Source organism: Aythya ferina (genome assembly GCF_964211825.1).
Source record: "Aythya ferina genome assembly, chromosome: 1".
Classification (NCBI taxonomy): domain Eukaryota; kingdom Metazoa; phylum Chordata; class Aves; order Anseriformes; family Anatidae; genus Aythya; species Aythya ferina.
The window spans coordinates 130,917,194-130,930,508 of record NC_140296.1 but is presented as its reverse complement, the minus strand read 5'-3'; the positions used below and the strand labels follow the sequence as shown (position 1 = coordinate 130,930,508).

The following is a 13,315-nucleotide window of genomic DNA, read 5'->3' as shown; positions in this document are numbered from 1 at the left end:
TCCCTTCTTACTGATGAATACAGCAAGAAATACGCTGTAATATGCCTTCTCATCTGAATGAAGCATGATCTAATAGCTCTTTATCATTGAAGGATGACATACTGTCTCAGTGGCTTATTTCTTAATATTGTCCTAGGGAAGAGAGAATGCCGTATATCTGACATGAATCTTGATCTGCTATGCATCCTCTTCCATCCAGGCAACAGTGCAGCAGAGATCAGGATACATCTTTTAAAAACCTTTAAAGGCTTTCAGAAGAAATAAACTGTAGTTTTTAGAAGATCAACATTCAGGACTAATGTAGCATATCTGTTAATCTTCACTGCTTAAATTGTTGCTTAGCTACATATATGCATGTGTTTGTATAGATATATACACACTGAGTAAAGAATGTTTATTCTAATTTTCCATTCTCCTGGAGTTTTGTATTTTGTGGACAGGAATGAATGTCTGTGGATTTATATGGTTTTGTTTCTTGTAAAGCCAGTCTGATAAGCAGCCTCCAGCCTTGATCAGTAACAAGAATAGATTCCTATTCCTAAAATTTCATACCTTTTTATATTCTGTCGGCAATAATTTGACTGTTTCAGTTGGTATGATAAATATATTTATAGCAGGATTTGTTATGAATCCAATGAAAAACACCATTAGGAAAAAGTCACATCTAAAATATCTGTCTCAACCTGTTATTCCTTGATGTCATACAAAAGTATGACAAATACCACAGTATTGTTTTACCATGACATTGTGATCTGCATTAAGTCTTCAGATTTAAAAAACAATAAATAAAAAATATCTGCCTTCTTCAGTCAAATTTGAGGCCATAAAAGTTTAAGAATGCATGTGTTCTGAGTGTGGTTAGACATTCCTATCCCAGAAAGAAATAAACTCAAAAAATCCTGACCTTGGAAACCTGAACAGTAAAAGAGATTAGGCATGAAATTTAAACTTTACCTCGCCTATCTTCTCACAGTCTCTGGGTTTTCAATATATATTTTTTTTAACTGTTTCTTGGAATTCAGTTACATCTCTGAATATTTTTAGCTGATCTTCAGAGGAGATAGCCAGTGCTACAGGTTCACCATGTGGTACCACAGTCACGTTGCCCCCAGGAGAAGGGGTGGCCTGAACAGGGCTGTGGTTCCTAAGTTGTCTGCTTAGGGACAAGAAGTGAGAGAGGACAGAGCCAACTATAGTCAGAGGAAAAGAAGGGATGTGCATATGCATCTGAGGTAACCAAAACTGAGCACTAGGCTGTGGAAAGAAAAAAATACTTTTAAGAATTCAGTCATTTTCCAGAACTTTATTTTATTATACAGGGAAAGCAAGAACTATCCTTCTCCTTAGCATGTGAGGGGTATTGTGAGTAAGAAACAGTTATATCAGAATAGGGCACCTCTTTTGGGTGTCTAGGTGTTTCTCCATTTTTGAGACAAATCCAACTTTGTCTGATGCACAGAGGACTGGACAGATCCTCCCTTTCCTATTCTCTGAGACATATTCTATAGAATTCAACAGTAAACTAACTCCTATGATTTCAGTTATTAAAACCTTGTAATGTTTTCAATTCTTTTCATAGAATAGAATAGTGTATGTTAGAAGGTCATGTGTGAACCATGGTCTTGTTTTGATACCAGTGGAATTTTGTATTTCAATCCTGAGACTGGGCCCTTCTGTTTTAAATGACAAGTAGGAAGTCACATCACCCTGAAAATAATATAAAATAATGGTTGTAGATAATTCACTTCATGATTAAAAAGAAAAGAAAAGAAAACAAAACAAACAAAACCACCCCAAAAAAAAGTTTAACTTATCTATTATACCAGGATCAGTTCAATTTTTTGTTATGTAATCTGCATGATGGCCTTGCTTTCTGCTGGTGGGAAATTATCCCAAGGAGCAATGTGTCTCCTCTGGGAATGCTCAGTACCCTGGAGATGCTTCTTTTTTGACATTTTGTTTTTCAAGTGATTACTGGGCCTTTGCTCAGATGAGAGAAATAATTTTTCTTTCCCTGACGTCAAGTAGTACATGTAATTATGTAATTGCAGGGCTCTTTCCTTTATACTTCAGGCTAAACTGGCTTATAATAGTAAATATACATGGATTTGTCCTCCTGGTGCCTATTGAGGAAGACTGGATTGGGTAGCTTCAGCTATGTTTTGGTAGCAGGTATTGCAAGGATGTCTGGAAATTCCAGTTAGTACTGGGCTGTTGTCCATGCTTGCTGTCATACATTCTCTCATGGGGAATTTGGGGGGCCAGAGCCTACAGACCTGAGTGCAAACCAGGGAAGCATCCTTGGCATAAGGGGCCAGTGATGATTGTGCCAGTTGTAGCTTTGGTGTGCACATTATGTCATTGAACCAGAAACAAACTCTGCTTTGTTTATAAAATTAAAACACATATTTGTCCTATCTTCTAGAAATGTGGCATAGTTAGTGTGAATAATGATTGCAAAATAGGCAGGGACTGCATCTGGAAAACCACATTGTGCCAATTAGGAGTCAGGATTAGAAGCAGAATTTCAGATTATGTCTGAACTAATTATAAATTTTAGCTAATTGGGACATCTGTTTTCTGCCTGATACTGTTTTCTGTTATGAACTGCCAGCAATCATAGCATTTTGAAGGCTTTTTGGAGACTCACATGAAGGGCAAAGTTAATAAATGCACACAGGTAATCCAAACCATGTACCTAAATTTATTTTCATTGTACAGCTTTACAGTAACTCTTCACATTCATATTCTGAGAGGTTTTGCTGATGTAAAGCCAGAATGGGTGTGGTTGTTAACACCTCTCTTGATGCTTCTTGTCAGGTTTCTGTGAGGCAAAGCATACATCATGCAGGTGATGACTAGAGCTGACGGCACTTGCAATACTTCCACTCAGTAATGGTTCCTGTAGGTATATATTCAGCAAAATGCGGTAAAAGGCTCTATTAATATCAGTTTCAAGATATGGCAGATAGACACTAATGGTAAGTTTTGATCATAGTCAAATTATTTCAGACAAGCTAAGTGTTAAAGTAATCAAAAACTGTGCATTTAAAAAGAGTTTAATAAAAGAACAATTAAAAAAATAAATAAATGAACTCTGCATGAAAAATCTCCAAGCTGTATAATTTCAGAGAAATTGCATCATTTAAAGTATTTTTAATATCACTACTTTGTGAAGTCCTTCTTTCTGACATGAATGTTTTGAACATTATTAAATGGAATTATGGAATTAAGAATTTCTGGTTTTAGTTAGTTGGATTTCATTCAAAGTTATTAATTATCTTCTCCTTCTCCTTCTCCTTCTCCTTCTCCTTCTCCTTCTCCTTCTCCTTCTCCTTCTCCTTCTCCTTCTCCTTCTCCTTCTCCTTCTCCTTCTCCTTCTCCTTCTCCTTCTCCTTCTCCTTCTCCTTCTCCTTCTCCTTCTCCTTCTCCTTCTCCTTCTCCTTCTTCTTCTTCTTCTTCTTCTTCTTCAATGCTGCATAATCTTCCTTTTTTAATTAAAAAAAAAATAAATAAATTCTAAAAGTACTGCTGAAAGAACACAGTCCTTGGTCACAATCTACTTGAAAGCTCACCGCAGCTGATTTTTCTGTACCTTTCTATTTTTTTATTTTTATTTTTTTTCATGAAATCCCTTCTCTTTCTGTCAGTTTGGAATATCATAATGGATATAGCTGCTCCTTATGTTATAGCAAAGGCCAGAGACAGTTTTCTCCAGACAGAGATGGATCCCACAGACTGTTCCTACCTAGCCTAACAATTTAATCGAAGAAAGTTCATCTGAACTATACAGTATTTTATCTCTAACTCTACAAGGCTATGAACTGAGATTATAGTTTTTATTACCAAGATGTTATGAATGTGCTTTGTATATGGAAGGGTTGGAGCAGCCCATAGCTCTGGAAATTAACATAATGTCATAATAACAATGAAGACAAAATTCTTTCTTAATGTGCCTAAGTATGAAACAAGCGCACAGTGCATTCGTGCAGAAAGGACAACAGGAACCTTCCTGCCATTTTCGTTTCCTGCAGAGATTGTGCCGAGATGTCTAAACCAATATGCTTGTGTTTTTATGTAAGTTGAGGGTTAAATAACTCCCTGGGGCTGGAAAGCACACACCCACGCTGCCTGGGAAGGTCTGAATCAGGATTAGGAAAAGGCCCCATCTAGGCAGAGTTATGCTCTGGAGACCCTGTCACTTTTCATACTAAGTACTCCTCCTGCCTGGACTCTGGGCACTTAAGCACGTATTTAACTTCAGAGGCTTCACTGAGGTACCTCCTAAATTAGAGAGAACTTAAAGCAAGCATGTAGAGATCACTGAACTGCTCAGGATTTCAACAGTGCAGAGGTGTTTCTGTCTCACTAGGTAACAGTATCCTTGCCTTGGTGTTTTAATAATGTTCACATTTATTCATGTTATCAGATAGTACTCTATAGGCCATACTTTATTAGGTACCCATGTGTTATCATTACCTACCCAGCACAGCAGCTGGAATCCATCACCTGCAGATCTCCCTTTCAGAAGTTTTTAATCAGTTGTATCTGAAATCAAAATCACTTTTACATTACCAAAAAAATAAGACATTTAGCAATAAATGCTTTTAAAACTGTGAACAGCTGACATTCACTTACGCTTTCCTTAAAAGCCAGCCATACCTTGACTTCTTTGGTACATTTCCACATTAGCCTGGATCCCTGGAGGAGCCATCCTCCTGTAGATGATGTCTTCCTTCAAGTCTGACACAGTAGTTTAATCTCTGTTATCCTCAGGCTCCACCTTGCCCTGAATTTCTTTCTGTATAATACTCCATGTGTGCTGAAGGATGGTTTGTCCTACTTTTCTTGACTTTTTTGCTTCTTTTGCCCAGCAGACTTTTATTTAGCTGATTAACCATAGCAGCATGCTAGGAACTGGATCAGCATTCATTGTCCACAGTTTAGTACAGAGAATCAAGGTCAGCCAGAAGGCACAAAGCAATATTCTGGTTCAGTGTGTGCGAAACCCTTCTATGCAACAAACAATTGTTTAGCAAGAGTAAAAGCAAAAGCTGTGGAAGGGAATCGGGACTCTGATTTGTCTTTCACAGTCTTTTGAACTGCTTCTGGCAGCTCAGAGAGAGTCTTCCTTGGGGGACATTGGGCACATCTGGTTTAGAGAGCTGGAAGATCTGGGGCTGATCCTCGCCATTGCTGTGATGTTTGCATGGTCATGGCATGCAACCAAGTTGGAAGTGAGTCCCTGCCTGATGTGAATGGTTAGGCACGTAACTGTGTGGTCACCATTCCTTTTCATGACTGGAAGAACATGTCTTGCACATTGTGTGCATCTTCCCGTACACCATCATCTGCACTAGTGGACCTCCCTGGTGCCATGAGCATGTACTGACATTGAGCGTTAACCTTAAAAAGTTCAGACCTTTGAAAGAAATCTTTTGGTTAGCCTACCATATCTTTGTTAATAAATATGTGACCCCTTGGAATGTCTATTTGTACCTTCTTTTGTGTGTGTGTGTGCACCATCACTTAGCTGTTGGGTGGATGGGTCCATGAGTAAGGCAATTTCCCCATGTTGAACTGCCACAGCTTCTTCATGATTTCATGCACCAAATTACTACACACAATTTTCTCAAAGGGAGTTTGAAATATGTTTCTACTAAAACAACTCTTACTTTTTCACAAAAAAAGGTCAGGAATAAAACATAAATGGTCTTTGCATGCGTGTGCTTGCACAGTTATATGTGCACATATTACACTACTGTTTATTTCCCCTGTTTAATACTCAAAATGACATTTCTGAAGTGCCAATATGAAATGCCTGGAAATCCTGATGAGGGAAGAAAAAGAAGCCTCACTTTAACTACCCTGCCAGATGGCACACTGGCATGTACCAGCCTTTCTCTGCCACTGCATCCCCATGCAAGTCAATTTGAAAACTTTAAAGAGGAAAGTGGTGAAGCTCTCTGAAACACTTGACAGAAATCTAAACCAACACATTTCAAAGAGTTACAAACAACAATCACTCCCAGAAACAGTGCTTCTCCTGTGACATGATGTCACATTAATCACTGCTAGGTTGCCCTAATAAGGATGAAAATTCCCCCTTCACAGCCTGTTCTCCTAAGCAAAAAAAAAAAAAAAAAAAAAAACCCACATCTTCTGTGTCGGACCTTCCTTAATGTTTGCCAGAACAGATGGAGCTGGTAGCTTTGTTCAAAGGTCAATGAGGTTATTTGAGGCCCTGGGTGGGAGAGCAGTCCAAAGGCATGATAGTCACAGTGATATTCTTTTCCTTGCTAAAACACATGAGAAGGTCTCTGAGACATGAGAATTCCTGATGTATAAATAACTTGTGTGTCTGTGTGGCCAGAGACAAAGACCAAGCTTTTTGTGGAATCTGTTGGCTGGAAAACCAAATTAACTATAACCTGGAGAATCCCTATCGTCAAATCTGGCTGTGCAAACACTTACCTCCTCTATTTCTATAAATAGCAAGTTAAACAAGCTTTTATCCTTTGATTTGCTAATGTATATAAGAAGAATTTAAGGAATTCAGTGAGGAGTTAACAGCCATATGCTTGAAGTGGAATAGCAAAGAATGTAATAATATACGCAGATGTATCATGCGGAAAGACCCTGAGAAGTTATCACTAGCTGCTAGCTGTGTTATTTGCAGAGAATTGTAAGCATTGTGCAAGGTGCCCCTATGACCCTGAGATGGTCTTTCTTTTTTGTGAACATCATTAGTAGGCTCTCAGTAAATCTATGTTCAGATCTTGACCTTTGAAATGAGAAAGATATAGTGAACTTGGTCTACATGTCTTCCTGCTAAGTTATTACGGCTCGTACATGCCTGTGTATGGTCTCATTTTAGCATTGCCATCAGTGAAGTTTCTGCCACTTTTGCTTTGAAGATTGTTCTACATACCACTCAGTGCAAGGTCAGGAAATCCCTCTTTTAGTTATCTTAAATCCTCGTTTCTTTGGTTTCAAGCTTTTAATCTAGTAATTAATATGATTGAAGGATATTAGCCCTGCACCTCCTCCAACCTCCCCTGGAAGCAATGTACAGCATAGATACTCACATTTTAGATGTAAGATTTTCCATTAATTATCAATTTAAAACTATAGTGACAAAATGTTTCAGGGTGTTGTGCATGATTTGTGTTGCACCGTTTCCAAGTTTAAATCAGGGTGGAACATTTGTTGGGGAAAAACAAACAAACAAACAAACAACAAAAAAAAAAAAAACAAAACACCAAATCAAACCAAACCAAACCAAACAAACAAACAAACAAACAAAAACAGCCTAAAAGGTGGCCCATTTTTCCTGGAGTATCCATTGACAGAAGGAGCACAAATAAGGGTCAGGTGGCTCCACTATCAGCATCAGCTTTGTGGCCTTATGTGATCATCTTACTACTACCGGTTTAATCCCAAGAGTATCTCATGGGTGACATATGTAGGTTTTCTTTGTCAACCTGATGATCATAATTTAGGCTGTGACTGAGCAAAGTAGAGCTTTAACTTGAAAACCTGCAGGAATTAACCCCAGCCAACAGACAGTGAGGATGTACACGTACAGCATGCAGTTGGGTCAGTGTTACCATGTCCATGAGTGCAGTTGATTTAATTGATCTGAGTTGGAGGATTAGGCCAGGTTTCCACAGGTTGTTTTTTAGCTAACTTAGGCAATGATAGATTGCTGACCATGCATGGAACCACTGCATGGACCCATTGGTGCCACAGGCAAATGCTCCCCATCCCTGTGCTTGTCCTTCATCTGCTTTGCTGCAAGGTGATCCACTTTTGACTGAAAATGCTCTAAGTGGGCCCAACTTGTTCCACTTGAAGGCAGTGAAGGGTGTTTATCCCATGCCTACTTGCAGGCTGAGCCAGGATGGGCACATCTGATGTACTGGGGGAAGGGGACCATGGCCCAAAGGGGAGGACAGCAACCTCTTATGACTCTTACACCACAGTAATGCTTTTGCAAGGTTTTAACAAAATAACTTTGTTATACAGGCAACGAATAAACCCAGTTTTAGTGCTGGACATAGTCTTATTCTTTCCATGATAGGACAGCTGTGCTTCAAAATTGAGCACATACTTAAGTACAGCACTGACCTGGGCCTTGTAGTCATGCCCAGCTATATATTTTCTTGGGGTCGTTCCTCAAGAAATACCACAATAAATTGGATTATGGATGGGGTTTTTGCTTCTTTTTTAATCTCTGAGAAAGGACACGATGAAAACCATGGCCTCAGTTACACAATTTACTACAAACCTTTGAAGAAACCTGATGCTGTATCATAAGCAATTCTGCTGTACTCAAGCAAAATGTGAACTTACACTTTGCTTATTGTCTGTTACTGTTTATCTTTAACCAGAATATCTGAATTGATATTTGAACATACTCTTGTCCCTGAAAGGAAGAAGAAAACATGGCTGATAAAGGCATACTTAGTACCAACATAAACTGAAGAATACTTGTGTCTTTAAAATCAGCTTATATTAAATATTTCAAAAATCACATCCTGACTTGCATTCCATTTTTCATGTTAGTATATAGGCATTACAAAGGGGTTAACTATAAGGAGACCTTTAGTTCAGAAGCCTTATTATTCTCTTAATTTAATACATAAAATTTAGAGAATAAGTTGAGATTTCGTATATGGAAAATGTAGCACATCACAATTTAATCTGATCCACCAGGAATAGTATCTGTTTATAACATACTTTAGAAACACTGGCTAAGAGTGAGCATAGAATGTCTTTTATTATTTGATATATTTTTAAAATGCTGTGAGACACAAAACTGGCCACCCAAGGGGCTAACAATCATTACTTGCTCTCCCTCAAACTCAGTGGTGTTTCATTTATCCAGTGTTGCAACCCTTCAGTTTTCCTTTAAATCCTGGCCTTGACTGAATATAAAAATCGTGACAATCAGCAGAAGCAACCACGTTTTGACAGACCAACCCAGATCACCCAGAATCAAAGACCTAACATCATAAAATATACCCTGAAGAACAATGAGGCTGGGCCATGGAAGGATGCAATTAATTGTCATCGCTATTGTGGTTACAAAAATAGCCCTTGAGGAGAACAGTGGTGCTCCCTGGATGAGGAAGACACTGAGACCCAAACCACAACAGCCCTTTCAGTCACTCCAGTGCTGTTCCTCAATTTAATGGCCTTTGCAGTAGACCTCAGACCATAAAACCAAGAAATATAGCTTCACTTTGGCCCACACAGAAGCTGGCTTTCTCATTCTTGCTAGTAAGCCAAAATTTAACAGCAGTAGGTAGCAAACTAAACTCCTGTAATGATAAAATACCCTAATTTTTACAGATTATCTTCAGGGACATTTGTCAGCAATGTTTGAAGGGTCCATAATTAACACTGAAATGCATTTGTCAAAATAAATCAACAATTTGGTGATGCCTAACACTGTTTTTTATTTTGCACATTTGTTTGTTTCCTCAGTGGGAGCTTAATTTAAAACTTCTGAATCAGAGGAACCTTTCTCTTGACCAAAATTCATTAACTCTCCCTATTCACAAATCTGCAGTCCGGAAGGGACCATTAGATCTTCCCATCTTGTTTCCTGAGTAACACAGGCCCTGACATCATGTGCAAATACGCCTGCACTGAACCCAGAAATGTGTGTTGAGGCTAATGCATATCCTCCAGAAACATAGACCAGGTTCATGGTAGAAGTAACGTGTTCAGTTGGATCAACTCTTTTTTTAGAGCAGAGAAAAAAGTAGGAAAAAAAAAAAAAAAGAGAAAAAAAAAAAAAAGATGTTAAGCATTTGTTAGATATGAATAGAGAATCCATCACTTTTTAGGTCTTCCTCTTTGACTATTTAACACAAATGTTAAAATTATTGGTAGCATTATCTAAAGTATGGACAATATTTTCCCTGAACAAATATTTTTTGTCTTTATGTTGTAGTATGGCTTGATGTTTCCAGCATATTCTGTTAACTTTTAACTCATTAGTGGCCTGGAAGGAGAGTCCTGAGTCCTGTAAATACACTTAGTATTTTTAAAGGTTTCTTTTAATCCAGGCTCCTTGGTGACGTGTCCTAACTGCAAGTACCTCAATTTCAGTGGCTGTTTCTCTTGGACAGCACCGATCTTGTCTCCATAGGGTAAATCTCACTGTCAAATGGAGGAATGTGGGAACATATTTTATCTTTGCTGTCTAGTTATCACATGAGAAATATTTTATTATTTATTTTATTTTATTTTATTTTATTTTATTTTATTTTATTTTATTTTATTTTATTTTATTTTATTTTTTATTTTCTTCAAGTTTAAAGAAGTCTTAAAGGGAAGTAGAAAACATAATTCAGAGAGATAGGGAGAAGAAACATTATTAATATGTTAGGGTATTAGAAATTCTTGCCTATCAGCTTAGATTAGCCTGGATATGATGTAAGCACAAATATATGGAAAATATATTTTAACATAAGGATTTGTTAAGGAGGAAGTGGGAAAGGGAGGAACAGGCAGGAAGTATCACTCACCTGACTTTGCAAGCAACCCAGAGCAGGAAATCAGACGTAGAGAAACAGGGTTTTACTTTATCAATTCATATTTCACTGCCTTCTGTTATGGACAGGAAGAGTTTCCCCCATCACCTTGGCATGAATAATGATGTCTGCCTATGAAGGATACTGAAAGAAAATGCCTGGACAGCAAGAGCTGTCCACCTCCTGCCCATGGGCCTGGATATCATAAAGACACCAGGTCCTTGCCATTTCCATACCTAACTCCATGTCCACAACCCTTGGCATAGATACCCATAGAAACTGGTGACCACAGCTCCTGGAGCCAGCCACCACCCAGCTCACCATGAATCCCCAGCATCACGGGTTTGGTGATTGCAGGCATCTGGAGAAAGAGCTGACACACACTGGTAGGACGCTGCTCTGTGGCTGCAAAACCCCGTTGCTAATAGCAGCAGAGCACAAAATCAAAGGCTAGTGGGATGTGATTTATTGTTAGACAGTGCCTTCCAAACCTTCACCAGTGTTTTGAAAATATCATGCTCTGCAAAGAATATCATTTATCAAAAATAATGAAAGCTTTATTCCTTTCATCATATAATGTCTCATGTTTTTCTTCAGACAAAGTTCCTTTCTGGTCTTGCACCAACTATATTTTCCAGCTTGCATCAACAAGCATTTGCTAAGAATAATCACTGTAGAACTTGGAAACTGATTTCACAAAATGTCCTCAATCTTAGTTTGTGAAGGAAGAAAAGATATGCAAAATTAGGAATGTTTTTTCAGTCAGCAGAATGGGGTGTGCATACTGCTTTCCAGACAGCAAAGAAAAAGCATAATGCCTTGTCTGAATGTTATGCAAAATAGAAGGTGTGTGAAATGTGTTCAAGATGGTTGTGAGGTAAGTCAAGTCCCATGCCTCTGAAATGAGCTGAGGGACTACAGTAAGACATGGCATTACAGCAAAGGCCTATTGTGTACTCGAGCTATTAGCTAAATCTTAATAAGCCCTTTGCTCCCATGCCATATGATGTCTTGAGTGTCCCAGAAAGCTTGGGATAACCCTTCTACAGATGGAGCCACACAGCTGCACTTGCAAGGGTGAACTGCCATGGTGCAGCATGTTCCCACAAGGTAGCACTCAGGAGTGGATCACTTTTGGAGGGGCTGGAAGTGTGACTGAGGGAAGGCTTCGGGCAGGTTTGGTGTGCAGAGCAGGGTGCATCGGATGGTGCTTGAGGCAGACAGGGATGTCTGTGGTCTGCCACCCCTCCTGCAGGCACATCACTCACCCTGCTGGCTCGAGGTCCTCCCACCCCAGATCCTGCCCTGACCCTGGCTCACACCAGATGTTTTGGAAGAGAGTCCAAGGAAACCTGAAGGTGACAGCTACAGAATGACCTGCCAGTGGGAGAAGTTCCCTCAAAATCCCATTACTCAGAGGTTGGCTTCCACCCCATAGCATTAAGCTTTATATCCCCTCTAAGTGCTCTCTGTGTTTATTTGCTCTCTGTGTCCCCACCACAGTAACTCTGAATCTTCTGGCTATCCACTGAGAGAACAAAGGCTCTCCCTGCCATTTTTTCTATTTAAAATTATGTCTGTTCTGGAAGGACTTTATGATTTTTAAAATCCTGGAAGGACTTTTCTACTCTCAGGAAGTAGTTTTGTTCCCCACAGAAGGCTGCAGCAGTGACAGGGACACTTTCCTGGTGTGTTGTTTACAGAGCCAAACATAGTAAGTGTGCAGAAGAGGTGATGCTGAATAATGCCCTTCCAGTTACACTGTGTTACTGGGGGATCGTAATGGTAGGGACACACATAAATCAGTGAAGTGTGAAGAGAGGGCAGACAAACAACACTTATAAATGATTGTTTCTAATTGTTCTGAATTATGATTGATGAACCAGAGACTGATAAAAGCACGGGCGTCAGATGGAACTTTTGGGTGCTCAGCTTTTTGAGCATCTTGTTTATTCTCATCCTGGCATGGATGCCAGTGTGAAACCATCAGCAGTGTTTGGTAGAAATGTCATTTGTAACTTAACTTGACAGTGTACTTTAAATACAGAAATCTTCAAATTTAAAATAACCTCCCCTGATAAAGTTACCAGGGAGAATAAGTCATTAAACATTTCAAATGGCAGTACTACCAGCTCACCCCCTTTCAGCAGTCTTGCTGCTGTGAAGACAGGTCTGAGAGCCATCCTTCAATGAGGAACACAGCTCCAGGCCCCAAAACTTCCCTGCTGCTCTCTGCAGCCAGCCAGGTGGCTCAACTGGGCTGCTTCTGCCAGCCTGCCTCATCCAGGACTGCAGTGCTCCTTCAAGGAATGGTTTTTCCTCTAAGAGGATTTCTGCAAGGAGCAGGAGCTCAGAAGAAATGAAGATGAAATTCATGATAAAGCTATCTGGGAAGGGTCTGCTTTGTGGATCTGTGCAGCACCCTAGCATATGACCAAGGTGCCTTAGCATTATCCCCACAGTACCAATACCCCAGTAATATCAGTGTGGGAAAGAGAGAGTACACCAGGTCTAAAGCAGAGAGAAAGGCAAGGGCAAAATTAAAATTAGGAAAAAAAAAAAAAAAAAGGTTGTGGTTAAAAATATCTCAGCTGAAATAATAAGAAAATATTGAAATAATAATAAATTATTACTCACAGAGACCATAGAAAAGGCTGGGAGAGAAGAAGGACTAAGAGTATAGAAAAATGAATGGAGAATAGAAAGAAAAAAAAAAAAAAAGAAAAGAAATGAGGAGAAGATCAGAGACGGAATAAATCATTGTTGTC

The 13,315-nt window shown here is 39.2% G+C and overlaps 1 long non-coding RNA gene across 1 annotated transcript; it reads right to left on the bottom strand.

Annotated features, from left to right (window-relative positions):
* Window positions 1–3,273: 3,273 nt before the first annotated feature.
* LOC311444567 lies at window positions 3,274–4,777 on the bottom strand. Its single transcript, XR_014697955.1, has 2 exons — window positions 4,663–4,777; window positions 3,274–3,488 (listed from the first exon to the last, which is right to left on the bottom strand). It is a non-coding gene; the product is annotated as an uncharacterized lncRNA (long non-coding RNA).
* Between the last annotated feature and the right edge of the window lie 8,538 nt (window positions 4,778–13,315).